General features: G+C 36.9%; 1 protein-coding gene across 5 annotated transcripts in view; it reads left to right on the forward strand.

The window, feature by feature from the left end:
- Positions 1-27,279, forward strand: part of PPARG (peroxisome proliferator activated receptor gamma) — a 143,530-nt gene that overhangs the window by 15,741 nt on the left and 100,510 nt on the right. For 4 of the 5 annotated variants that reach the window (XM_078351668.1, XM_002758641.4, XM_054245945.2 and 1 more), the window contains exon 2: positions 7,961-8,037. The exons of the other annotated variant lie outside the window; for it this stretch is intronic. The gene's annotated coding sequence lies outside the window, so the exon portion shown is untranslated. The remainder of the gene's footprint in view (positions 1-7,960; positions 8,038-27,279) is intronic. 5 annotated transcript variants of the gene reach the window in all.

Raw genomic sequence — 27,279 nt, forward strand, 5'->3', positions numbered from 1 at the left:
CTACAGCTGTCCCACAGTGGGAAAAGAGCATTTGTGAGAAAGTGAGTGCTTTGTCATTGGACATATTCACGCAGAGTCTGAATCATCTCTCAAGAAGTCTTGCTTTGGTGGGAGAAATGGACTAGGTGACTTAAAAAGTCTTGTGTTACCCTAAGGTGCCATAATTCCCTGTTATCTAAGGTGAACTTAGTAGAACATATTTTCTTCATAATTGACTGTATTGGAATATCAGTATATATACTAAGTTTCTGTCTGTTTCCATTAGCACTTATAATTATGTTAACCTAAATTTACATGCAGATTCAATTTTGAACTTCTCTGTGCAGTTAGTTCCACAATTCTTTTTAAAGCAAGTACTATTCTCTAATGCCTTCTCAGACATTCACTTATTTCTAACTTTAATATTTATAGTAAGTTCCTCTTTCACGTGATGTTTGTCGGAAGTCATGCAAATTTCTGCAGAAGTGAGTTACATAAATCCAAGTCAAGCTGCTGACCTGTAAATCATTCGTTGTTGCCCCTGTGATGTCATGTTGTGGTTGAACACCAGACGTGACTACCCACTTGAGGATGTCTTTGGGATGCCATTTTAATTGAGTGAAATAACTTTTATTGTTCAACTTATGCGACTAGTTACTGCAAACGCCAAACTGTTATATCTAACAGCTAGAGTGATCACAGATTAATCACACTTTAAAGGATCTGGAGGACAAAGATTTCTATAGGAGTGATAATCTTACTATATTTGGGGGGAAATTCTAGGATTTTTTTAACTCAAATAAAGGACATTATTTTCATGAGGATAATTTTAATGCTTATGGTATCAGGTGGAGAAAAATGTTAGCTGCAGAAGAAAAAATTTGTTTCACTTCAAATCTAGTAGAATATTTTGTTAAAACAGTCAGTTTTTATTGTGTATTATTAAAACAGCTTATACTTTTCATTAAGATATATGTAAAAAAAATCCCATGTGCCTGGTATACAGTAGTTACCCAATAAATATTTATTAAATATTGTTGAATGAATGTGGGGTGAGGATGGACAAATATTTCAAATGGAAAAATAGCATTAGCAAAGGAAAACGTGAATGCAGAGAAAAACAAAATGGTTTCCTTAAAGTCGTATTTATATGTAATAAGAATGGGAAACTTTTTGGCTGAGTAATTTTGGTGGCTTCTTAATTTCTTAATATTTAACAACCAATGACGACTCTCTCTGATACTGATATCCAAAGTAGATAGCTGAACTTGAACATGGAAAAGTTACTGCCTCAGACTAATCGGAATTTCTGAGTCTTTCCTCGCTTCTGTCTTCTTTCCTTCCTTTCTTCCTCTCTTTCCTCCTCTTTTCCCCTCAGTTGTGGCTCTAGCTCTTGTTCTTGTTCCCTCTACCCTTCTCCCCTTTTTCATTCCTGGTGTTCCCTATGTTTTCTTTTTTCCTTCTTTTTCTGTCTCTGTTCTCTCCTTCTGAATTCCTGCTTTCCTTCCTGTCTTTTCCAATTCCTGCTGTCTCTGACTTCAGTTGTCTCTGACTATAATATAGAAGTGAAGTGTATTTTTATCTAACTAAGCAGGTGATCAAATAGGGATTTTTGATTCTGAATTTAATGTGAACAAAATGTTTATGTTCCTCTTCATGAGACAAAATAAAGTTGGATGTCACTTATAAATGGGTTTTGTTTGACTTTTTTAAGAATCAAATCACTAATCTTCAAGTTGGTAGAAGGAGGTCAGTAGACTTTGACTCATAAATTTTTGTAAGCATAATGGTTTGTTAAATTGTCTTTGACAACCTTGGTCTCTATCCCCTTTTTTTCAAATGCAGACATAGCCGGTGAAACCTTGGCACCTAATTTTTATTACACCTTCAATGTGCAGTTGTACAAGAGCTGGAGTATTTGTTTTGTTCATCCTGTATCTTTATTGTCTAGAACACTGCTAACAAATAGCAGATGCTCAACAAATAATTGTTGCTTAATATTTCAAATTTATAGTGTCATTCCACCTCCTAATCCCAAATAGCCATTATAACTTCTTGGACTAATGTTACTCATTAAGGTAACTTAGTTTACAATCAGTTTATAAATGTAACCATACAATTTCATGCTAAAGTGTTTTCTTTCCATTCTACCTTTTGACTCTTCTGCAGTTTAAATCCTGAACCAAAATGTCATTTAACCATCCTCCTAAATGATTACTCCGTAATTAAGCACCAAAGACGTCATCTAGCTATTGATGGTAATAGTTCATGTTTGTTGAATGCTTATTCCATATCAGGCTCTGTTTTGAGCACATTATATACATTATCTCATTCTTTAAACAACCATGTACACCAGCAGTCCCCAGCCTTTTTGGAACCAAGGACTGGTTTTGTGTAAGACAATTTTTCCACAGACTGGTGGCTGGGGGAAGTGGTTTCAGGATGAAACTGTTCTACCTTAAATCATCAGGCATTACTTAGAGTCTCATAAGAAGCATGCAACATAGTTCTCTCGCATGCACCGTTCACAATAGGGTTTGCACTCCTTTCAGAATCTAATGTTGCTGCTCCTTTGAGAATCTAATGCTGCTGCTTATCTGACAGGAGGTGGAGCTCAGGCAGTAATGTTCGCTCACCCACCACTCATTTCCTGTCGTGTGGCTTGGTTCCTAGCAGGCGGTAGACTGGTACTAGTTTGTGGCCCTGGGGTGGGGGACCCCTGATATATGGTATTAAAGTCAGATGATCCCAGCACTATGGGAGGCAAGGCAGGTGGATCACTAGGCCAGGAGATTGAGACCAGCCTGGCCAACATGGTGAAACTCTATCTCTACTAAAAATACAGAAAATTAGCTGGACATGGTGGTGGGTGCCTGTAATCCCAGCTATTTGGGAGGCTGAGGCAGAAGAATCGCTTGAACCTGTGAGGCAGAGGTTGCAGTGAGCTGAGTTCACACCACTGCACTTCAGCCCGGGGACTCTGTCTCAGTTAAAAAAAAAAAAAAGTCAGATCAATAAACAGGAACAGAGAGGTAAAAATAACCTGCCAGGTGATAAAAACTAGGATTTGAAACCAGGCAGTCTGAACATAGCCACCCTGTCATTGCACAAGAGCCTACTTTGCAAGTATTTGACTTTCCAGGGAATGAGATGTCCAAATCCCATCACCACCACCAGTGCTCCACATGTAACAATTAGACCTATACAAGTGCAACCATATTCACATGTAACACTGTGGATTATGTTTAAACTCTTAGTTATTAAGAGTTTAAATGTGGATTAAATTTAAACCCCCTAGTTGTGTTAATTCACTGCACATCAGCTTGTGTTCTTGTAAATTAAAGAAATTAAAGGGAATTAAGGGGAAATTAAAGGGAAGGGGTATATGAGAAGGGTTGCTTTGCCGTTATAAATTGAATCTTCTTTAATGTACTTTGAAAGATCCCAGTAAAGAATAGAATTTCTTTTAAAGAGAGTGAGGAGTTGTCCAATTGGGTGTTGAATTGTGCTTCCTTTGGAACTCTCAAGAGAGGAGTTGTGTTTAGAGATAGGTTTGGGAGCTATAAGCAAGCAGATGTGTTTATGAGTCGGAGTGCTGAGGACAAGAATATAAAGAAGAGATGAAGGCCAAGAAGAAACTTAGAGAACACAAAATAGAAAGAAGGGGTATCAGGAAAAGTGACTAAAATTGTCGTCATATGGTAGGATAAGAGTTAGGAGGCCAGGTGCAGTGACTCACACCTGTAATCCCAGCACTTTGGGAGGCCAAGGCAGGTTAGAGATCAGCCTGGACAACATAGGGAGATCTTGTCTATAAAAAATGAGAAATTAGCTGGGTGTGGTGGTGTGCACATGTAGTCCCAGCTACTTGGGAGGCTGAGGTGAGAGGATCACTTGAGCCTGGGATGTTCTGTCTACAGTGAACTGTGATCACAGCATTGCACTCCAGCCTGGGTGACAGCAACATCCTGTCTCAAAAAAAAAAGGAGAAAAACAGATCTCAAGGAGCTAAGAGAAGAGACAGATTCAATAGTGAAGGATGGGCAAGATATCAAATGCTGCAGAGGCAGAGATCATGGTGTGCTGGAGCCATGTTGTTAGATTTGCAGAATTTTATTGAGCCAATTGTTACGCACAGCTATTATTGAAACTTAAATTGGATACAGTTAAACACAAGTTACATTCAAAATAAAAGTACGAAATACACAAACCACACCACTTCCTAATTATTTTGCATTGCTGAGATGATTCATGCCCACTGAGTACTGGAAATAGACTGTAATATTTGTGCTACTTTTATATCAATCATGGTGGGAGTATTTACACCACAAAAATTGGCAAACATTACAAATCAGGGCATTTTTCTCTGTAGGGAGGGCCAGTTAAATATTTACTGGCATGCCACTGGAAAAATAGAATTGAAGTCAAGAAAAGTCTTGGATTTAGCAGGAAGGAGATGACAGGTACTTGAGTTTCAGTAGAAAGGAAGTAGGTGCCAAAAACCACAGTAAAGTGGGTTGAGGAGTGAAATAATAAAAAGCCAAAAACACGTGTTCAGGTAAGTTTGAGAACCATCGAGAAGCAGATTGTTATTGTTGATGGTGGCTTTGTTTTTTAAATTACAAGGTTTACGGAGTCCATACAATGCTAATGTACTTTATTAGTCTCCAGAAATGAAGACCATATGCAAATTTATTTTATGGTAGAACCTTTTCTGTTGAAAAATCTTAGGAAACAAGTTATGTATAGAATAAGTTTTGGGAAATGCTGCTCTAGTATTTCACAATTAAGATGATACTGATTATAAAGTTTGAGATTAATATTTTTGTTCTTAAGTTTCATACTTTTTAAAAGAAATTTTGTCAAGAATGGCTGTTGAATTTTACTGAGTACTTTTATGTCATTTTTGTAGTAATCCTATAGTTTTTTGACCTAGTGCTGTGAGACGTTTTAATAGACTTTCAAATATTAAATCTTCTTTGCCTTTCTGATATAAATATAACTTGATTATGGTGGTTCATTATTTTAATAGAGGATTTAATTTGTTAATTAGCATTTTATTTAAAATCAATATTGATAAGTGGGACTGATATTTTTCTCTGTTTTTAGGTTTTAATATCAGTGTTATACTACTGTAGAAAAGTTTATTATGTTACTATATTTTTTCCTACTCAGAAACAGTTTATATAGTAAGAAAATTATCTCTTCCTTGAAAGCTTTAAAAAATCATCTATAAAACTAATAGCTTTTTGGGAAAGTAATTCTTTGTAATTGAAATAGTTTTCAATTATTTCTATTGCCAATTATTTTTCTATATCTTAAGTCAACTTCACCATTTATTTTATTTCAGACAAGTTAGTCTGAGTAAACTGCCCTTGGCCTGCCTTATTATTTGCTTAGGTTCTGGTAAAAATCCTATCCCAGTTGTAAACATTGTGTGAGTAGAGATGAACAGCCCCTATCTAATGTGGGCTGTGTTGAAGTATAAGGCAGTTGTCTGCTGTCTTCACAGCCCAGTTCTCTGGCTTCTAGGGATGGGTAGGGTGTTTATAATCTAATGAATATAAACCAGTTTTGAGTTATTTGATCAGATTGCAGAGGTGAAAAAATTGCAATTCTTGATATCAGCTCCCCCAATGGATCTTGTCTCTGCCCTACTGTGTTTCATGTCTGGAGAAAATTCCTTCTAAGATACACTGCAATTCTGAATGGGTTCAGAAGGGAGAGGACTAGTGGCAGGAGGGGCCTTGGGGAAAGGTTACCTAAATCTGTCTGACTCTGAGAGTAGTGACAACCAGCCAAGTTTTCTGTTAATCCAACACTTGGGACTACAGCTAGGAATAGATAGCAGTTTCTAGAAATCGTTACTTTTTACCCATCTACTTCTGAAGGAATACATATATATTTCAAAGGGAAATTGTCACAAGTATTGAGGAAAGCTGGTGCAACTTAACCTGGAAATCAACATTCTTTAATTTTTTACCTACAGATTTTGTTCAGTTTTTTTTAGATTAAAATCTTTCCTTTTTTTTTTTTTTTTTTCCACATATTTGAGCCCTTTTTAATAGTTGCCTTAAATGTAAAAACAAACAAACAAACAAAAATTCTGGGCCGGGCGCAGTGGCTCAGGCCTGTAATTCCAGCACTTTGGGAGGCCGAGGCAGGTGGATCACGAGGTCAAGAGATCGAGACCATCCTAGTCAACAAGGCGAAACCCCGTCTCTACTAAAACTACAAAACATTAGCTGGGCATGGTGGCGCGTGCCTGTAATCCCAGCTACTCAGGAGGCTGAGGCAGGATAATTGCCTGAACCCTGGAGGCAGAGGTTGCGGTGAGCTGAGATCACACCATTGCACTCCAGCCTGGGTAAGAAGAGCGCAACTTTGTCTCAAAAAAAAAACAACAACAACGGCAAAAATTCCAAGCAGTAATCTGTCATAGATTACATAGTTGTTTCTCATCTCTCATGTTTTCTACCTGTCATGCATGAGCAGTTTCACTGTGGGTGCTCCTTTCATTTCTGAATAACAAATTAGAGTGTGTTTATATATATTATTATGATACAGGTCAGTAGTCACAGCCTGAAAACATAAAACGTGGGCATAACACACTGACACATTAGCTCTTTCTAAAGAAGAGCATGTCCAATTCTGAAAAGAAAATTGTTGCTTTATTTTTGATACTGAGCCTGTATTTAAAAGTTTTTGTTTTTGTTTTGTTTTTGAGACAGGGTCTTGCTCTGTTCCCTAGGCTGGAGTACAGTGGTGTGATCATAGCTCAGTGCAACCTTAAACTCCTGGGCTCAAGACATCCTCCTGCGTGTCAGCCCCTTGAGTAGCTGGGACTACAGGTACACACCACCATGCCCAGCTGCTTTTTCTATTTTTTGTAGAGACATTTTTTTGCTGTGGTGCTCAGGCTGGTCTCAAACTCCTGGGCTCAAGCAATCTGCCTGCCTCGGCCTTCCAAAGTGAAAATGTTTTCTTTCATTTTCCAGATAGAAGTACTAAACAATGCCGGAGAAATAAACAAACAAGCAAAATAGATTGGCTATAATTTATATTCTTTCCTGCTAGAGTTAACAACATGGGAGAACATTTTATCTTCATGGTCTACTACTTTTATGCCATGTGTTAAGTAATAAAATAGTTTTTGTAAATTATAAATTAAAAGATACATAATTAAAAGAGAAAATACTGTAGAGTTTCATGTAGGTTAGACTATGCATGCAGAATGTTGAGTCTTGATGTTGGCACTATTTAGGCCCTGATGATAAGGCTTTTGGCACTAGATGCTATTTTGTCTTGATGGAAAATACAGCTATTCTAGGATTCTTAAGCCTTTCATAAGAGATAAGGTTGTGAATCCTAAGACCCTGGGCCCTTTTACTTAGGCAATCTGTTCTCTTGCTCATCTGAAAGGTCTGCTTCGTAAGTGTTACACTGCATTTGCCTTGCCTACATGGTTGAGGCACACATCTGTACTGTCATTTTAGGCTAAATAACCATGTGTCATCTAGAATGAAGTTATATTTTATTAAGGATTGTTTTTGCCGTGTATAAGTTATCACACATTAACCTTCGAGGTTATTAATCCTTTTAAGGTCTAATTTTTCTTAAGTCTGCACAGTAATGGAGGTATCATCATTCATGTGACATAAAAGATGAAAAGGGGCTTAGTTCATGTTAGTGACGGAAATAGGAAAGTAGGTAAAGTGAATCTAATACATGTCTCTTTTATGAAATAATTTTTAAAAGGTTCTCCAGCCCTGTATGATTTATGATGAATCATTTTGTGGTTTGTTAGTTACTTCTCGAGAATATAAAGCATTGTAGCTCAGGGAAAGCAAACGTTCAGAATGAAATCCAATAGAGAAAGCAAATGTATTTATGCATATACATTTGGCAGCCTAGGTTGTATACATGTGTACACAATCTGAGCATCTGTGTATATTGAAAATCTTTCTTTTTAATTGTTCAGATTTGAAAGAAGCCAACACTAAACCACAAATATACAACAAGAAGGCCATTTTCTCAAACAATAGACAGCCTTTAACGGTAAGTAAAATCAGAATTTATACTGAGTTTATATTGAAAAGTATCCCTTTTAAAGAATATGCAAATTACACATAGTATTTTATTGTAAAATTTGCTAGAGTTTTTATTTTTGACTATTATACTTTCTGCTAGATAATTTCCCAATTAGTTGGAGTATGCAGTGTAACATGTTTGTCTAACACAAAACAAAGGTATGATAGCAAAAGGACCTAGAAGTTGAGAAATAACTCAAATCCTTAAAAATGAAACTCTAATTAAAGTCTTTTACGTTCCTCTTAATTTTTCTACTTAAGTAACAATTACATTATTTTCAATTCTTATGATACTTTTAATTAAACTGAGATAAAAATTAAGATCTCTTTCCTGGTTCCCTATTGGCCATGCAGTCATAATCTGTGGTCACAAATGAGAAATTAGCTTCTTATAAGCCAAATGTGCTCCATTCTAGGAAGGAGAATCGCTAAGTTATAGCTGGTACCCAGTATTAAAGCTACTTCCTTCCTGGGACTGACTAGATTGGGGTAGGATTTCAGGGGCTCCAGGGGCTTCCAAAATTTTGGGATATCCACCATGCAGAATTTATTCTTCTGAGGCCTAATTATAGGGTTCTAAGGCAGTTCTTAGTCCCTAACTTTTTTGGAAAGGAAAAGGAGACATATCACTTTAAGACTTTAATGTAGTTTTAGGACTATAGATTTTGATAAATCATGAGCTATCACAGAACATCTCATTTTCCTGAAATCTGCAGATAAATGAAATCCACAACATTGAATAAAGAATTATCAGTTAGAAAAAGAAATTAACTAAACACTGGGGTCTATTGGGGGGAAAAGGGGAGGACCAGTGGGAGGGGGAGGTGGGGAGGGACAGCCTGGGGAGAAATGCCAAATGTGGGTGAAGGGGAGAAAGGAAGCAAAACACACTGCCATGTGTGTACCTACGCAACTGTCTTGCATGTTCTGCTTATGTACCCCAAAACCTAAAATGCAATAAAAAATTAAAAAAAAAAGAAAAAGAAATTAATATAGAGTGTATATACATGGGTTATTATACATACATATGTTTGCTATCTCTGTCTGCTAAGAGGGCCTAGAAGCAGTGACCCTCGAGTAGCAAATGATATTGTGGTTTCCAAATATAGGCTGAGAATCCCAAATCTGAAAATCTGAATCTGAAATGCTTCCAGATTCAAAACTTTTTGGGCATATAGCTGATGTTCAAAGAAAATATTCCTTGGAGCATTTTGGATTTTGGATGCTCAGCAAGTAAGTGTTAAGCAAATATTCCAAAATCTGAAAAAATGCAAAATCCAAGGTATTTCTGGTCCCAAACATTCTGGATAAGAGATACTCAATCTGTACCATTTTTCCTTAAAGAAAACCAGAGCTCTTTGGAGAAGGGTTAATTCTAAGGTTGGGGCACGGAAAATACAAGCTGAGCATGGAGGATGTTGTGGGGCCAGAAAGTAAGGATGTGTTCAGAAGAGTCAACCTAAAAGAGTTCCCAATGTCCAAAGCTGGAACAATTTGATCAATAAAATAACTACATATAGTATCAAATTGTAGTCTTATTTATAAATAAAATATATACATGAATCCAGGTTGATATGAATAAATGACTGAATAAATAAATAAATGGGGGGAGAAGAACTCCTCCTTGTAAAAGACTTTAATAAATGTAAAAGGAATGGGGGAAATAGAAAATTGTTGTCACAAAGCCACAGCAATAATTGGTGCATGCAGCTTCCACTGATAAATACTAAAATTAGTGAGTGGGCCAGGTGTGGTGGTTCATGCCTGTAATCTTAGCACTTTGGGAGGCTGAGATGGGTGGATCATTTGAGGTCAGGAGTTCAAGATCAGCCTGGCCAACATGATGAAACCCCATCTCTATTAAAAATACAAAAATTAGCTAGGTGTGATGGCAGGTGCCCATAATCCCAGATACTCAGGAGGCTAAGGCATGAGAATCACTTGAACCCAAGAGATGGAGGTTGCAGTGAGCTGAGATTGTGCCACTGCACTCCAACCTGAGCAACAGGGTGTGAGTGAAAGTTTAAGGTGAAACAAAATATTTACATAACCTCAAAGTATCTGCCCCAATACTTATTGATTACAAAAGGAAAAAATGCTAACTTTACAGTGAAGAATCTTGACAGACACCACCTTTAACCACATGAGCAAGGACAATATCAAGAATAATAAGATGTAGTGATCTCATATGCCTCTGATAGGATGTCCTGAAAAGAATACATCATGCCTTTGGTATTCTTCCCAAATGTTCCTAATCTCATTTGACTATGAGAAAGCTTTAACCTGAATACAGACACATTCTCCAAAATATCTGACCCTCACCGTTCAACAGTGTAGAGGCATAAAAGGCACATCTTTACTAATGAACCACCACAGATTTGGGGGAGAATATTGCATGACAACTGAAGGCAATGTGGGATCCTGGATTGGATCTTAGAGCTGAAAAAGGACATTAGTAGGAAAACTGGTGAAATCCAAATAGTTTATAGTATTGTGCCATTCTCAATATATTATATCTTTTTTTGCTTTTATTATTATTTTTAATTAACACATAATTGTACATATTTGTGTGGTACAGTCTGATATTTCCATACATGCATACAATGTGTAATGATCAAATCAAGATAATTAGCATACCCATCACCTCAAACACTTACCATTTTTTTCTGCTGGTAACATTTAAAATCTGTTCTTCTTGCTGTTGGGAAATAGACAATAGGTTGTTGTTAATGATATTCACCCCACCATGCTATAGAACATTAGAACTGTTCCTTGTATCTACTTATAATTTTGTATCTGGTAACCAATCTCTGGCTATCCCCAGCCCTTCCCAGCCTCTAGTAGCCCCTATTCTACTGTCCACTTCTATGAGATTAACTTTTTAAACCCGCATGTGAGTATTTGGTATCTTTCTGGCTTATTTCACTTCACCTAATATCCACCAAGCTCATCCATGTTGCCATCAATGACAGGATTTCATTCAGTTTTATGACTGAATCATATTCCATTATGTATGTGAACCACGTTTTCTTTATCCATTCATCTGTTGCTGGAACTCAAGTGGATGCTGTGTCTTGGTTTTAGTGTATCAGCATTGATAATTGTACTGGGACTGCACTGTGGTAACTGTGGGGGTAGCTGCCTAAAGGGTACAAAGGAACTCTATCAAGTTAAGAAGGTTTTTTTTTTTTGTTTTTTGTTTTTTTTTGAGATGAAGTTTCACTCTTCTTACCCAGGCTGGAGTGCAATGGCGCGATCTCAGCTCACTGCAATCTCTGCCTCAGCCTCCTGAGTAGCTGGGATTACAGGCACATGCCACCATGCCCAGCTAATTTTTTGTCGTTTTAGTAGAAACGGGGTTTCACCATGCTGACCAGGATGGTCTCAATCTCTTGACCTCGTGATCCACCCACCTCGGCCTCCCAAAGTGGTTAAGAAGTTTTTTTTACAGGTCACAGTGGAGTCAGTAAATCACTCTCATTAGATTTTTGCTAATTTGTAGAGTAAGTTTCTGCATTTGCAAATCAGGGGCATTCTTTTCATTGAGACTGTTTCTTGAGCTGTTTTATAATCCTTTTCATACATACTCCCATCCCTACCTCTACCTCTATTTAGTGTACTTAGTGCTTTAGCCAGTTGCTTATAGCCCTTTAGAAACCTGTGAGTCGGAGTAACTTCACAAAACTCTGCCTCCTCGGGAACCACATCTTAGCAGTGTTTTTTCTTGGTGACAGTGAGGGTCTGATTTGAATGTTCAAACCAGAACTGTCAAAGTATTTCACGAAATACTTTGAAAAAAATCTCCTGATCCACAAATCATCATTACCCAAGACAGGATTTGAACAAGAATTTAGAATTCGTAGTGTTATATTTGTTTGAATGGGAGAGGAGAGAAGAAGACCATATTGTTTCTAGGCAAAATGTCTTGGAATTCAGTAAATACAAGTAGTACTAAGGGATCTTTCATTCTTAAAGGAAATCAATGACAGCATTAAGTTGCTGGAAAATCAGTTTAACTTTGGAAAAGCATAAAGCCTTTTAAAATCAAAAGAGCAAACTCTTAAAAGACAAAGTTAAGGGCAGGTACGTCCTTTGGCATCTGAAAATGAGTGGTCTAAATTCAAGCATTTTGGCATGAAAAATGAAATGTGAAGTATTTGGAATTTGACCCTGAATTTATTTGCCGGTAACTCTTGTGTATGTTCAACTAATTTAGCAAACTACACTAGTTCACATTTTTTAGGTGAAACAAGAAATAACAGAAGTTGCACCTAAAGTAGTCAAATTTCATAGAGACAGAAAGTAGAATGGTGGTTACCAGGGGCTGGGGCACCGGAAGGGAATGGGGAGTTAGTGTTTTATGGGGATAGTTTCAGTTTTGCAAGATGAAAAAGTACTGGAAAATGGTTACAAACATTTTGAATGTACTTAATGCCATTGAATGCACACTTAAAAATGGTTAAAATGGTTAATTTTATATATTTTTTATTACAGTTTTTAAAACTAAAAAAGAAGTAACAAGTCTTCAGCAGTTATATTCCACTTCTTTGCCAGGGTGTCCAGCTCTAAGGAGAATCTCTGCTTAGAGGGCCATGAATCCTTAGGAACCTTTAAAAAAAGAAAATCTAAAGACGGTTCCTGGATATCATTTACCAACTGGCAGTTTAAATGGCCTGTATACCATAAATTGTGAGATTAAAAAAAATCTGGTACACAGGAAACAGTAGAGCTGGGTGGCTGGGAGAGTTGCTGGTGGGGTTAATTTATAACTAAGACAAAGGAATCTATAAAAAGAAGAAAAGCCCCATAAGAAATATGCTAACTGATGGTGAGGGAGAAAAAGGGTTTAGATAAAAGATATCTGAACTTGTTTGGTCTCAATGATTTTATGACTGAGGAATTCAATTATAGGTGTACTGGGTGGAGCAAATCACAATTCTGTAAATTACTAATAGGACACAACGATCTTTATCATTTTCTGTATGTGCTCACATGCAAAGTTCAGTCCTGCCCTCTGTAAATAAACTCTCTGCCTATCTATATGAAATGCTATGAAATCAGGGCTTGAGTGTTGAAACATAGGCAGTGCTTACTGCCCCAACCTTAAAGGTGGGTGGAAATACAATTAGTAACTAAGACAAATTACTTGTGCTTTTGAATTTTGGCCTTTGGGTTTGTTTCATTTTTGTTGATTTATTTTCATTTTTATTACTAAAAACCTGTGGAATATTTTTTAAAATAAAAAGATCACAACCACACAAACTATTCTTCTGTAGTTTCTTCCAGTTTTGTTCACATGTATACGTTTTTATTTACAGACAGTTACTGTATATGTATCACTTGGCTCTCAGCCTCTTTCACTGTTAGGTCCTATAAATTTTTCATTTCTACCTGGCTTTTGGGTTTTTCATAATGGCAACATAATCTTAGCGATAGCACATAATTTACCGAGTCAGTTTTTAGGTGGCTTCTGGTTTTTTATTATATAATTATGTTTTATTCTTATACCATTACATACCATGAATATCTTTATGTACATATTTCACTCAGTTTAAAAAATTATTTTCTTGCTATAAATTGCCAAGAGAGAAATTTCTGTGTTAAAGTGTTTGAGCAATTAATTATATTACTCTTGTATTATTAATTTTATGACATTTCAAATTGCTTGGAGGATGTATTAATAGCAAATGAAGAAAACATACAAAATACCAATATATTTTGGAAATGCATTTAAATGATTTCTGTTAATTTAAATGAATTATCATTTACTTAAGACTTTGTGTGTATGATAGTGGCGGGAGGGTGGAGAGTGAAGAGCTTCAACAGTTATTTAGAGATTAGAACGATGTGAATGGTTTATTTTTATTTTTATTCTTTAGAGGCAGGGCCTCCCTCTTTTGCTTGGGCTGAAGTGCCGCAGTGTGATCATAGCTCACTGCGACTTCAAATTCCTGGACTCGAGTGACCCTCTTGCATCAGCCACCTGAGTAGCTGGTACTACAGGCACACACCACCACATCTGGCTAATTGTTACATTATTTTCAGAGACTAGGCCTTGCTTTGTTGCCCAGACTGGTCTCAAACTCTTGGCCTCAAGCAATCCTCCTGCCTTTGGCTCCCAAATGGTGTTTTTTGCTTTTTGTTTGTGTTTTTTGTTTTTTTAAAAAAAAAAACAGCTTAATAGCAAAGAAGTTAGAGATTATTTCCTGAGGCTATGTCAGATTTAAATAAAATGTAAAGACCATGCTGTGGGTCTCTTTTGACCTTTAACTCCAAGTTGCTAGTTATTAGGAAGAAATGAATACTTTTGAAAATGCAGATTTAACAAAGTAGGACTTCCATAGAGATGAGTTCAAATCAGTTTTTTAAAAATATATTTTTTAAACCAAATATTTTAAATTATGGTTTGAATATTTGAGAAATAAATTTAAAATAAAGATATAAGAATTTTAAGATACAAAACTATATGTTTACAATGTATTAAAATAAAGAGGAAAAAGATTATGGGTAACATTCTCTCCTTTTTATTCTCAACTTTCTGTTTGGGAGTTCAGGGTCTCCTTCCCCAGTTTCCTTTGCCTCGAATAAATAAATAAAGCCAATTATGAGCTCTGCAGTCTGAGTTATGGCATACTTGGTTCTTTGGGTACCTCCAATAACTTGTGTTTCACAAATAATGCATACAAATTCTACCACAGTGTTACGTAGTAAGTGCTCAATAATTGGAAGCTACTATTCCATTGGGCAAAAGGAAAACAACTGTGTTTTCTTTCATACTGTTCTTGTTTTTTTTTTCTTTAAGCTCGTGACTTCTTGTTCTTCAGTCCAGATCCTGTGATCTGAAATAATTTAAATTATTAAAAGTTAGATATTTTTAACCTTTTATACTCCCACTAGGCAGGACATAGGAAATTTAGTGACGTAAACATCTTTAATAATCTTTAAAAGTCATAAGACTTGGTGGCTGGGACAAGAAACAATTAGGTATAAATTTCAGGGAAATACCATAATGGCATGACTTTTGTTTTCTTTTGTTAACAAGCCACATGGCTTTCCTCTCAAGCCCAAGGAATATGTAGTGTATTCTTCTTGTAAGATTTCAGTTTTGTCTGCCTCACAGAAATGTATGTTTCCCTAAGTTTGTTCACTATAATTTGTGATTGCTATTTTTCTTATCTGCGAAGGAAGTACAGCAGTTCCCACTGGGGAAATACCATGTTAAGTTGATCCTAAAATAAGAAATCTAAGGGAAAGGTCACATCCTAATAACTTGTGCAAATCTAAATTCCCATGGAGCATTACAATCATTTTGTAGGAGTATTAAAAATCTATTATTGAACTTCTTCCAGATAATGTTGTAAAATTGAAGTACTTTTAACCACTAAAGTATAAATAAAATTGACAATACCTAATTTTTTAAGCAATCTATTATGAATGCCCAGAGAAATCTGGCATAACTAATAAACTACAAAATCTTTCTTTTCACTTTCACTGAAAATATAAAGTATATTACTCATGAAGTATTTTGATAATTACATGCAATGAAAATGATTTTTTCTATTACTATAGAGATGTTTAATACTCAATTTTTACCTCTTTTTTTAAACTGACCTGTTAGGTACACTTTGGAAGAACCTTAACTGCGTCATTCCAGGGAAATTCACTGCTTTGAGAGCCAGGACGCCGAGTTACTGTCTTTTCCCTTCTATTCATTGGCTATCATTTAAATTTCCTTTCTGTTTAGTAAGAAATCCTTATGTTAAGGATCAAGGGAAAATCAAATATATAAAGGGCTTAGAAATAATTTACAACATATGTTTATGGTGTTACTTGTAATAGTTGCCTTCACTTTTTCATCTTTTCCAAATGAATAAATAAAAATAGAGGTCAAGTAGTCACCAGTACACGCTAATCAGTACCCCACTCACTGGCCAAATTAAAGTCATTCTTCAAGGAATGGGATGTAAGTGGAAGCTGCTCCCTTATGCCGCATAGATACTGGTATTTATTTCCTTGCTGGTAATAATGTGTTATCATTAATTTAAGATTAATAGGTACATACCTGGGTGCCCCACCTGCTAGAAACTGATCTGTAGCATGAACCATTTGTTGAAATTACTTACATATTTCTGCATTTATTTATTTCCATTTCAGACCCCACAATAATATATTACCATAAGAAATATAGGCCAGGCACAGTGGGTGAGTCACACCTGTAATCCCAGCAGTTTGGGAGACCCAGGTGGGAGGATGACTTGAGGCTAAGAGTTGGAGACCAGCCTAAGCAACATAGTGAGATCCTGTCTCTGCAAAAATTCAAATTAAAATTAAAAAATTAGCCAAGCTTGGTGGCATCCACCAGTAATCCCAGCTACTCAGGTGACTGAAGCAGAAGGATCACTTGAGTCCAGGAGGTCGAGGCTGCAGTGAGCCATGATTGCACCACTGCACTCTAGCCCAAGGGACAGAGTGAGACCCTGTCTCTAAAAAAGAAAAGAAAAGGAAAAAGTAAAGAAATGAAACATAAATTACTCTACGTGATGTGAGTTCAAAGAATTTCTGCAGTGATTCAGTACCTTTTTAATATTTTTGTTTGGGAAAAGCATTAAGCTCCTTCATCATGTTAATTAGTTCAGTTTTCTCTTTTATGTTATACACCCACATGAAAAGTGTCAGATGTTAGAGGCCCACATCAATACCCTACCACATATTTACCAGGAAAAGCTGGCCTTGTGCTTAATGACAGCAGTCACTCTTAAAATGTGTGGCCTCTGTGTCCGATGGTGTGGACTCACTTCCTTTAAGTTTATGTCCTAAAGATCAGCTGGCCTGGGATGAGTGGTGACTGGCATGTGGTGGGGTATCTTGCTTCCCTCTAAGTGAAACATGGAGGTTACAAAAAGTCTCACTAATGAATAATTACGTTCTTAATATATATGCGGTAACTATGGATCAGACTTTGGAATAAAAGTAATAGCAACAGCAGATGAGAGTCTAAGAAGAATTCAATTTTTTTGGTACACTTCTACTCCCGGGTGCCAGGTGCTGTAGGGTGGGGGTAGAGGGAGAGACAAAATCTTTCTCTATAGGAACCTACTGATCACTGCTACTATAAATTTTTCTAACCATTTTATTTCTATCGATTATTGTTTTAGTTCAGATTTTCCTTATTCTTCATTTGGGTTATTGCAGATTGTCTCTTTGACCCAGCAATCCATCGTTGCCATCATCCTCCAGTCCACAGTTATATTTTATCCCCTGTCAGAGAGCATTAAGAGGCTTTGTGGTCTGCCCAGCCTAACTCCTCAGGTCATCATCTCCACCTGCTCCCACAAGTCTTATGGGTCAGACACACCAGGCTGCTCAGTGTCCTCTCACAGCACTGAGTTTCTGATTGGGATGGATGGAGTTTCATACTATTGTTGATTTGACATTTTGTATAGTGTACTTCTTAAGAACAGAGACCATCTTCAGCACAATTCCTAGCAAATATTATGCAAGTGATAAAATTGTAGTGTCGTTGAACATTTTCAGATATGTGTTTGTTTCTACTAATTAATCATAGTAGTATTAGCAACCTTGACTAAATATTATTTTAAAATATACCAACATGTGATGCAAAGCATGCTATGCGATTGAATTAAGAATTTCCATGAGATATATGCATTTATGATTTTGTAGATTTGATCTTTGCATAAACTTTTTGTTGCAGATATTGAAAATGAATCCATAAAAATGCATAGTTACCTTTACTAGCTACTTTTAATTTAGGGGTGAGGAATATTCAGTTCGAAGACTGGTTAGGGCCTTCTAGCGTTCTTTAGCATTTGAAGCAGGGCTTCTAAGTCACTTGAAAGACTAGACTAGTTATTGGTATTTACATTTTTTGTTCCTATTTGTATGTGTTATTTGTTAAACAAGTAGTTATTGCACTACCCTTATGTATGCAGCACTATTTCAGGCAAAATAGAATTGTGACATATTCCTTGCTTGCGGTTTTGTTTCAAAGACAATACCTACAACTGAAGAATTAAATAATAGAGCCAGGCAATATGTGATTGAGGAAAAGCATGCAGTGAAAGTTCAGAGAAGGAGATACACATGCAGAACTGGAATGGTCAGCAGTTGCTTCATGAGATGGTTGCACTGAGCTGAACCTTTAAGTAAGGATGTGGATACATGAGAAGGAAGAAGTTGGAAATTTTAAACATGAGAAGCATCATGGGGAAAGAATTTCAAGCTATCAAAATATATCAAAGATTGAGGAGTTTGGACTTGGTCTGGGAGGTATTGGTCTGGGAAGATTTGGAGGTAGCAAAGTGACACGACAAAAGCTGTGTTTGGAAGGCACAAGTGAAAGAGAGGTTTTTTTGGTTTTGGTTGTTGTTGTTTTGAGACAGGGTCTCACTCTTTTGCCCAGGCTGGAGTGCAGTGGTGCCATCTTGGCTCACTGCAACCTCAACCTCCCGGACTCGAGTGATCCTCCTGCCTCAGCCTCTCCAGTAGCTGGGACTACAGGCATATAATACCATGCCTAGCTAATTTTTTGTAGAGATGGAGTCTCACTGTGTTGGCCAGCCTGGTCTTGAACTCCTGAACTCAAGCTATCCTCCCACCTCAGCTTCCCAAAGTGTCAAGATTATGGGCATGAGCCACTGTGCCCAACTAAAAGAGAGATTTTGATAGCTTATACGATTTGATGACTGAATAAAAAATAAAGGGGATTTTAAAAAGTGAAAAATGAATTTTTGGCTGATAGAGAGATGGAGGTTGTAAAAGAAATTGGGAAGAGAGACTGTTTGGAGAGGAAGAGAGATGAGCTTGATTTTTGGATTTGATGAAGATGTGAAGTTAGGTGATCAGCCCTCAGTGCAGATTTTAGAATCAGACTCTTTGATTTGGGTGTCATTAGCATTGACTGAAGAATTTTTTGAAAGCTGAGGGCTTAAACAACACATTAGCCAGGTGTGGTGGTGAGTGCCTATAATCTCAGCTACTTGGGAGGCTGAGGCAGGAGAATCACTGGAACCCAGGAGGCGGAGATTGCAGTGAGTCGAGATCATACCATTGCACTCCAGCCTGCGTGACAAGAGTGAGAGACTTCATCTCAGAAATAAATAAACAAACAAACAAACAAGCTAGTGTGTTGGTGTGCACCTGTATTCCCAGATACTTGGGAGGCTGAGGCAGGAGAATTGTTTGAACCTGGGAGGTGGAGGTTGCAGTGAGCTGAGATCATGCCACTGCACTGTAGCCTGGGCGACAGAGCAAGACTCTGTCTCAAAAACAACAAAAAAAGGCTTTGTGTAGAACTCTTCCCATTCTTTTTCTCCTCTTTGATTTTTTTCTCAATCTCTTACATGACATTTCAGGGACATGTTAATTGTGCAAAAGGCAGTCACTTGTCTGTATTGTCTATATTTGTATCACTCAAATTGGTTTTCTATTTGGTTGCTATGTTGACTTTTTGGAAAAAGGGAACTAAACTTGTGAATTGACTGTCAGTGGAAATCATAGGATTTTCAAAAATAACTTTTGTAGTAACCTAAAAATTAGTATTCTAGTTTTCCATCATTCATTAGTTTAAATGTTACCAATAGTATTTCCTTTATAAAAATAATTGTGTTTTGTATTGTAGAGGAAAAATAATTTAGGAACACAAATCTATTTCTGAATAAATTTAGTGATGCTGATGTAAGAAAAAGAAAACCACAAGAAGTCATCCCAAATTTAGTAATGCTTCCCATCTTAAACACATGACTTCACTTGTCTTCTGGCTAACTAAAGGTTACAAAATGTCATAATACCTTTTACTTCCTTATGAGTTATTGCTACTCCACCTCATACCCCCAAATATGGTAGATCAAGTTGTAAAAACCCTGAAGTATGACTATACAGTTTATTGCACTTTTAGTTAGAATTATTCTGCCAAGATGAGCTGAGAAATAGAGGAAATGGATTTAAATTTACAGCAGTTAGTGATACACAATATGCTTTTTCCAGACCACTGAAACAGCAAGCCAACTTTTAACTTTAATACTTAATACAGTGGAAAAGTTACAGCTGTAATAAAATCAACAGATACATCTCTGGTTAATGTTCTCAAATGAGAAAATTGACTGCAAGAACATTTGTCCAAATACATGTTTTTATATACTTTCCAGAATATTACTAGTTTTACATAGTGCTGTTTTGGAGGTCACTCATTCTTTTCATCTTTCTGATTAAGAAATAGGGCCAAAGTTGTACACTGTGCTGCTAGTAGACATTTAAAGATGTCTTTTTCTCTTTTTCACTACCAGACTTCAAGCTCATAGATTATCCTTGATCTTTCCTTTCCCTAGGTAGAGAGAGATTTAGAGTATTTGTTTATATGGGATACAAAGAAAAAGAGGAGATTTTAACACTTGACTGTTTGGTTCTTGGCTAGAAATTAATACTGATCAAGACAACCAAGTATTCAGATCGGGCATGTTCAGGGTGGTGTGGCCATAGATGGCAACCAGGTGTTCAAATACAGAGTGTTCAGTGGAGGCTGTACAGGTATCCTGGGTTTTGATTCTAGATAGTGACATAGCCATCCTGTGAGACTGTGAACTTTAAGGAAGGTTTTGATTAATCTTTTTCCTTCTTTCAAGGTTTGTTCAGTTTTAACAATTTTAATTATTTGTTTATTTTTTCAAAATCTGCGTTATCATGGGATATTTTAAAAGAATGACTAATTTACTATGACATACTTGGGAGTTAACCTTGAAAGAGATTATCTTGTAATTAAAAATACAAGAGGTAGAGTGAAGAGTCAGGTGGTAAAAGAGGAGACTGGATGTTTTGACCCATTTTGCTTCTTCCCCTTTATTCTGCTGCTGGGTTTATTTTAGCTGTTTTGTTTGCCTCACCGCAGGCAGCGTCGCCACTCGGGTTCCAATCTTCTGGGCTTAAGAGTTTTCAAACCATCTGTAAATTAGCAGTTTAAGTGGAACCTTGGCAAATGAGGTCGCCAACAAGCATTTTCTTTATATTGAGATCATTTGAGCTCATGGCCTCTGGGCATTTAGTAAGAAGTCCAGTAAAGAGAAGCCTAAAGAACAGAATCTTTATTATGAGTAGTCTTTTCCACTCAGCAGTTTGATTCCAAGCACCCTGAGAAAAACAAGAGACATAGTCTAATTGGCAGGTTTTTTGAAGAAAATGAGAAGCCCAAACCAAAAGAGAATGAAGACCCACAGCAGAGAACTACCGAGGCAGCTGGCACAGATGCTTTTTTGGCTCTGTTGAGAAAGGCTTCAGACCCACAGTCTGAAGAGGTAGAGAATCCGTCCTCCAGGAGCAAGGAATAATAGTGACAATTGTTCTGCTGTAGGACAGTCGACTTAGGTTCAGGAAAGTTCTTCAGAAAATAAATTCACATTACAAAAGAGGTGGTAAAAATCCCAGCATTTTTCAGCCAGGAATGGCACTTGCTTCTATCAGCATCACTCATCAGGTTGAAATTTATGAGTGTCCTTTGTTACACAAACAAAGCAAGCAAACTGAACAAATAAGAATACTTCTTTAGTATCTACATGGCATTTGAAAAGCCTTACAAAATATGTGTGCTGGAAAGGTAAAATGGCATAAATAGTATTAAGTTCTGCTCTTAGAACCTACTGTATAGAGTAATAATGCTCTCACTTTTCTCTCCTTGATTCTGATGTCACTTAATCACTCATTGTAACCTTCACTAGAGGAGGATAAGAAGGATAATAGGAAATCAGAATATTTTGATTTGTAGTTCAACTGTTGATCAATTATCTTTGAGACTTTTAGCATTCATGACTAAGGAGGATTAATAATTAACATGAGCTGTAGAATTAAAGTTTGTACTGCTTAATAAGTATTAACCAGTTGTGGGACCGCTATAATTCTAAAAAGGGCAGGTAGACTAGATGATTAGTTGTACACTTAGTACTGCTAATTCTTGAGATCCTTGATTGTAGAACAAATTTTCCTATGAAAATCATGTTATGTATTTTATATCTCTCTTAGATCTTTAACAGGTTAGCAGTTTTAGATGTCCAACCAGTAAAAACAATTTGCCCATTCTCTCATTTTTTTTAACTGTGATAAAACATATTTAACATAAAATTTACCATTTTAACCATCTTAAGTGTACAGCTCAGTGGCATTGATTACATTCACAGTGTTGTACAACTGTCACCCCTGTCTATTTCCAAAGCTTTTTCATCACCCAAAACAAAAGCTTTGTACCCATTAAGCAACAATTCCACATCACCCACTCCACAGCCATGGTTACCTCTGTTCTACTTTCTGTCTCTATGGATTTGCATATTCCAATTATTTCATGTAAGTGGACTCTTAAAATATTTGTCCTTTTTTATATGGCTTATTTCATTCAGTGCAGTGTCTTCAAGGTGCATCCGTGTCGTAGTATGTATCAGAATGCCATTTCTTTTTATGGCTAATATTCCATTATATGGATATACCACATTGTGTTTCTCCATTCATTGATGGAGAAATGAATACTTGGATTGATGGATACTTGGACTGCTTTTGCCTTTTGCTACTGCAGGTAATGTTGCAGTAAACACTGGTGTTGAAGTATCTGTTTTAGTCCCTGCTTTCACTTCTTTTGCGTATATACCTAGGAGTGAAATGCTGTTTCATACGGTAATTCTGTTTTGCTTTTTAAGCAATGCCAAACTGCTTTTCACAGCTACCACACCATTCTGCATTCCCACCAGCAATATATATGGGTTCTAATGTCTCTACATCTCTACACCTTTTTAAAAATATATATATCATAGCCATCCTATTAGGTGTGAGGTGTTATTGTGGTTTTGATTTGCATTTTACTAATACTGATGTCAAGCATCTTGTCATGTGCTTGTTGGTCATTTATATGTGTTCTTTGGAGAAATGTCTATTCGAGACTTTTGTTCATTTTTAAATTGTATTTCTGTTGTTCTCTCACTTTTAAATTGATTTTCTCCCATATTTCTCCACAAAGTCAAAAAGATGATTTTATTTGAGCACAGATAAATGCTGTCAGCCTTCCATTGCCACATACCTTGAATTAAGGTCAAATGCTTTTTTTGCTGTTGCTAAAATCACTTGAGAATCTGTCTCTCTTCAACTGAAAGTATTGTTCTGGATGCATTGATGCTGTGGAATTCCTTGTATTCCCTCCCATATCTCATTTTAACAAGCCCTCATTTAGGGTATGATTCACTGTGAAGCATTCCAGAAAATAAAATCCCCTTTCTCCGAATGATGAGAAATTTTAGACCTTGAAGAGACCATCTCTTTCCGAAACTGAGATCCACAGATTCCTAGAGATCCGTAAATATATTCTTGGGCTCTGAGAGTTTTAGAATTTTAAAATACTCTGTTTTTATATCAACAATAATCTAAAAGGACATTGTAAAGCCCAAATCTCACAATTCAAGGACATTTTCCTGGAATAAGACTTTAGTTTCTTACATTAGTAAGATGTAAGTGACTTGCCCAAGATAACACAGCAAGTAAAACGAACACTAAAACTTGTCTTCTGTAACTTCACTCAATGTTGTATTAGTGTGAAGATCCTGCAATGATTCTGTCTTCATTAAGTTTATGGGTAGTGAGGAAAGCAGAAAATGAACAAGTATTAACTAAAGTGATGAGTGCTGTGAGGAAAAGAAATGGCAGTATGAGTTGTGTAGAATGAGAGCAGTTGCATAGGATGAGTTAAGCTAGTGTGAGAGTTTGGGGAGGTGGTTTTTTTGCTGACAGTTGCAGAGTGAATTGGAGTTACCTTAAGAGGGTTACAAGAAGAATTGTGTTAACCAATGGAGGAAGTAAGATGTGAAGGCTCTGATGTGGGAAACAGCTGATTTTAGTCACTGATTTAAATGGAGAAAAGGAATCCAGAGAGAAGCAAGAAATAGATTATTCAGGGTTTAAGACAATCAGAAGTCAAAATAGAGTTTAAATAGTGGGGAGACATAACCCGATTTGCATCATGCTGGCTGCAGTATGCAGAGTTGGTTGGTTGGTTGGAGAGGAGAGGCTGGCAGACAGGACGCCAGGTAGGAAGCTACAGAAAGGTGCATGTGAGAGAAAGTGTCTTTGGATTCCAGTTGATAAGTGGAAAAGATTAAGACATGTGGCTGAATGTAAACATTTAATAAGTAGAATCAAAAGGACATGGTGATTGGTTTGATGGGGTTATCTGGGCTGTAAATTATGACTTCCTATTTTTTGGCAATGATCAGCTGGGAGATTGGTGGGGCATTTACTAAGATAGGGCTCATGGAAGGAGGATCAGTTTTAGGGAATAGATGATGAATGCAGTTTTTAACCTGTTGAGTTTGAGCTGCCTATGAGATATTTCAATGCAGTTACCAAGTAGATATTTCTGCGTAGTGTCGACTTTCAGACTAGAGGACTGAGGCAGAGATATAAATTTGGACTTATTATATCCATAGTATTTGAAACTATATGTGCTGAGATAGTTATACCGGTAGTGGGGAATGATTGTCAAATTAAGCATTTTTTTCCAGTTCCTTTGCCAGAATCTAATCATGTGAAATGATGAGGAACTGGAATGTACAATGTATACATTGTTCTTGGCAAAACTAAATTTAATTTTCTGCTTAACCTAGTCAACCAAAACCCTTTTCATTTCTGCCTGTGTGAAATCCTTCCTCAACATATTAAGCCATTTTTCTGTCTTGGTAGATATTATAGGGTGAAATAAAATTTAAATTGAATTTAGATAGCACTGAATTGATGATTCAAGAACTTTTAGTGTCTTAGTTTTATTTTTGAATAGCAAATAACATTACACTATAGATACAGAAAATATTGAAGATTATCCCAGGAAATGCTCTGGAAGGTACTTTTAAAAATAAATAAGTTTTTAAGTGCCCTTTCCTCCTTAGCATTTGCCCATTTGTTCTAAAGGTAGAGGAACAACTTTCAGTGTGTTAAGGGTTTTTAATAGTTAATCACAGTTATATAGCATTTGTTTTTGTTTAATGAGTAGACTTTTATGTAATTCCACCCAGAGGCCTAGGTATATCAGTACATTCCTCAAAATATTAATGTCATCTGAATATAGTCTTTGATTACTGATCACTGACTCCATATGTAGGGCAGTGATTTCAAAATTATTCTACTACCATTGCAAGTAGACATGTATACAGTAAAGAATCATCTGAAGGGTGGGCACGGTGGCTCACACCTGTAGTCCCAGCACTTTGGGAAACCAAGGCGGGAGGATCATTCGAGCCCAAGAGTTCAAGGCTAGCCTGGGAAACACAGTGAGACCCCCCCATCTCTACAAAAAAATTTAAAAATAGGCTGGGCGTGGTGGAATGCATACCTGTAGTTTCATCTACTTGGGAGGCTGAGGGAGGATCACTTGAGCCCGGGAGTTCGAGGCTGCAATGAGCCATGTTCATACTATTGCACTCCAGCCTGGGTGACAGAGTGAAATCCTGTCTCTAAAAATAAAAATAAAAAAATAATCTGAAAAGTTATGTCTAAATTAGGTTTGAGTAAATTAATTCATGAGCCAACTGCAAATGGAATTTTTCCAGTGGTAGCAATACTAACTTGGGCCTTGTAAAAACAAACAAAAACACCCTTTAAAGTGAATATGGGGAGAAGGAAGCTAGTGTTTGAATTTAGTGCATGCCAAGCACTTCTAAGTGCTCTACATTATTCTCTTTAATATTATTTCTTAAAATCATCACAATAAACCTCTTTTACACCTGAGGAAACAGAAAGAGGTTAAATAGCTTGCCCAAAGTCACACCACTGGCACATGGTGATACAGGGCTTCTAGCTTGGGTATATCTAATTTTAAAGCAACATTCTTTCTTCTTCTATCTCTGTATCTCTCTGGGAGTCAGGAGACCTATATTCCAGTACCTGCTGTGCCCTCTTGCTGTGGAACCTTGGCTAAGCCGTGTTCTGAGCTGTGGTAAAGCATGGTAATAGGTTCACATTCATGCTTCCACATCATGCTCATGCCCCCAACTCGCCTAGAAGGCTCTGCACCTCCTCTCTGTGTGCTCGTTCATTTAGTTGTCAGTCATTTCGTCGGTTAGTCAGACAGCAGTCTTTATTCATATGACATTAGTGACTGAGGTTCTGTTGAGTGACACAGATAGGAAACAACCTAGCTGCATGGTCACTGCCTTTCAAAAGGCCATACTCTTAGAATCCGAATCCTGCCCACTATACAGGTCCCTTTCTTCCCTTAGGCCATTTTCCCTAACAATCCCATTTTGGTGGGTTTTTCTGAGTCCCTGTGAAGCTTTGGCCTTTTTAGATTTATCTGGCAGTTAACCAGGTGCTGCCTGTGACAGCTCTTCTATTATTGGCTACAATTCTTAATTCAAATCATGTATCATTACTTCAAATCATGTATCATTACTTAACTTTTCACCACTTTGGGAGAAAGCTTCTTTCTCCCAGAAGATTACAAGTTCCTGAAGAGCAGGCTCATACTTCTTTGTATGGTATTTCCCACAGTGTCTCTTAAATGGCAAAGTTTTTTGACCTGATTCACTCAACAAATGTTTGTTAATTTGGGTTAAATTTTCTTTCTTTCTTTTTTTTTTTGGAGACAGAGTCTTGCTCTGTCGCCTAGGCTGGAGTGCAATGGTGTGATCACAACTCAGTGCAACCTCTGCCTTCCAGATTCAAGCAATTCTCATGCCTCAGCCTCCCAAGTAGCCAGAATTACAGGTGCCCACCACCATGCTCAGCTAAATTTTGTATTTTTAGTAGAGATGGGATTTCGCCATGTTGTCTAGGCTGGTCTCAAACTCCTGACCTCAAGTGATCCACCCTCTTCAGCTTCCCTAAGTGCTGGGATTACCGGCTTGACAGCCACTGTGCCCGGCTGACTTGGGTTAAATTTTTTAAGTTTGGATTTTACTCCCTGATTGAATGATCTGGGCCAAGTTACTTAGGTTTTACGAAACTCCTCAGTTTTCAACAAAATGGGAATAATTCCTACTCCTCACTTGATCTTAGCAAAAAATCCGAGAAGTGATAATAATTCCTACTTCTCAAGATGAAATAAATAATATATTTAAAAGTGCTCTGTGAACTCTAAAAAACTATACAAATGTTACTGATTATTTTATACTTTGTGGTCAAAGCCACACTGTCCTGCACTGCTCCAGTAGACACTTTAGGTACCAACATGTACTTC

The sequence above is a fragment of the Callithrix jacchus genome, chromosome 15 (assembly GCF_049354715.1).
Source record: "Callithrix jacchus isolate 240 chromosome 15, calJac240_pri, whole genome shotgun sequence".
Lineage (NCBI taxonomy): Eukaryota > Metazoa > Chordata > Mammalia > Primates > Cebidae > Callithrix > Callithrix jacchus.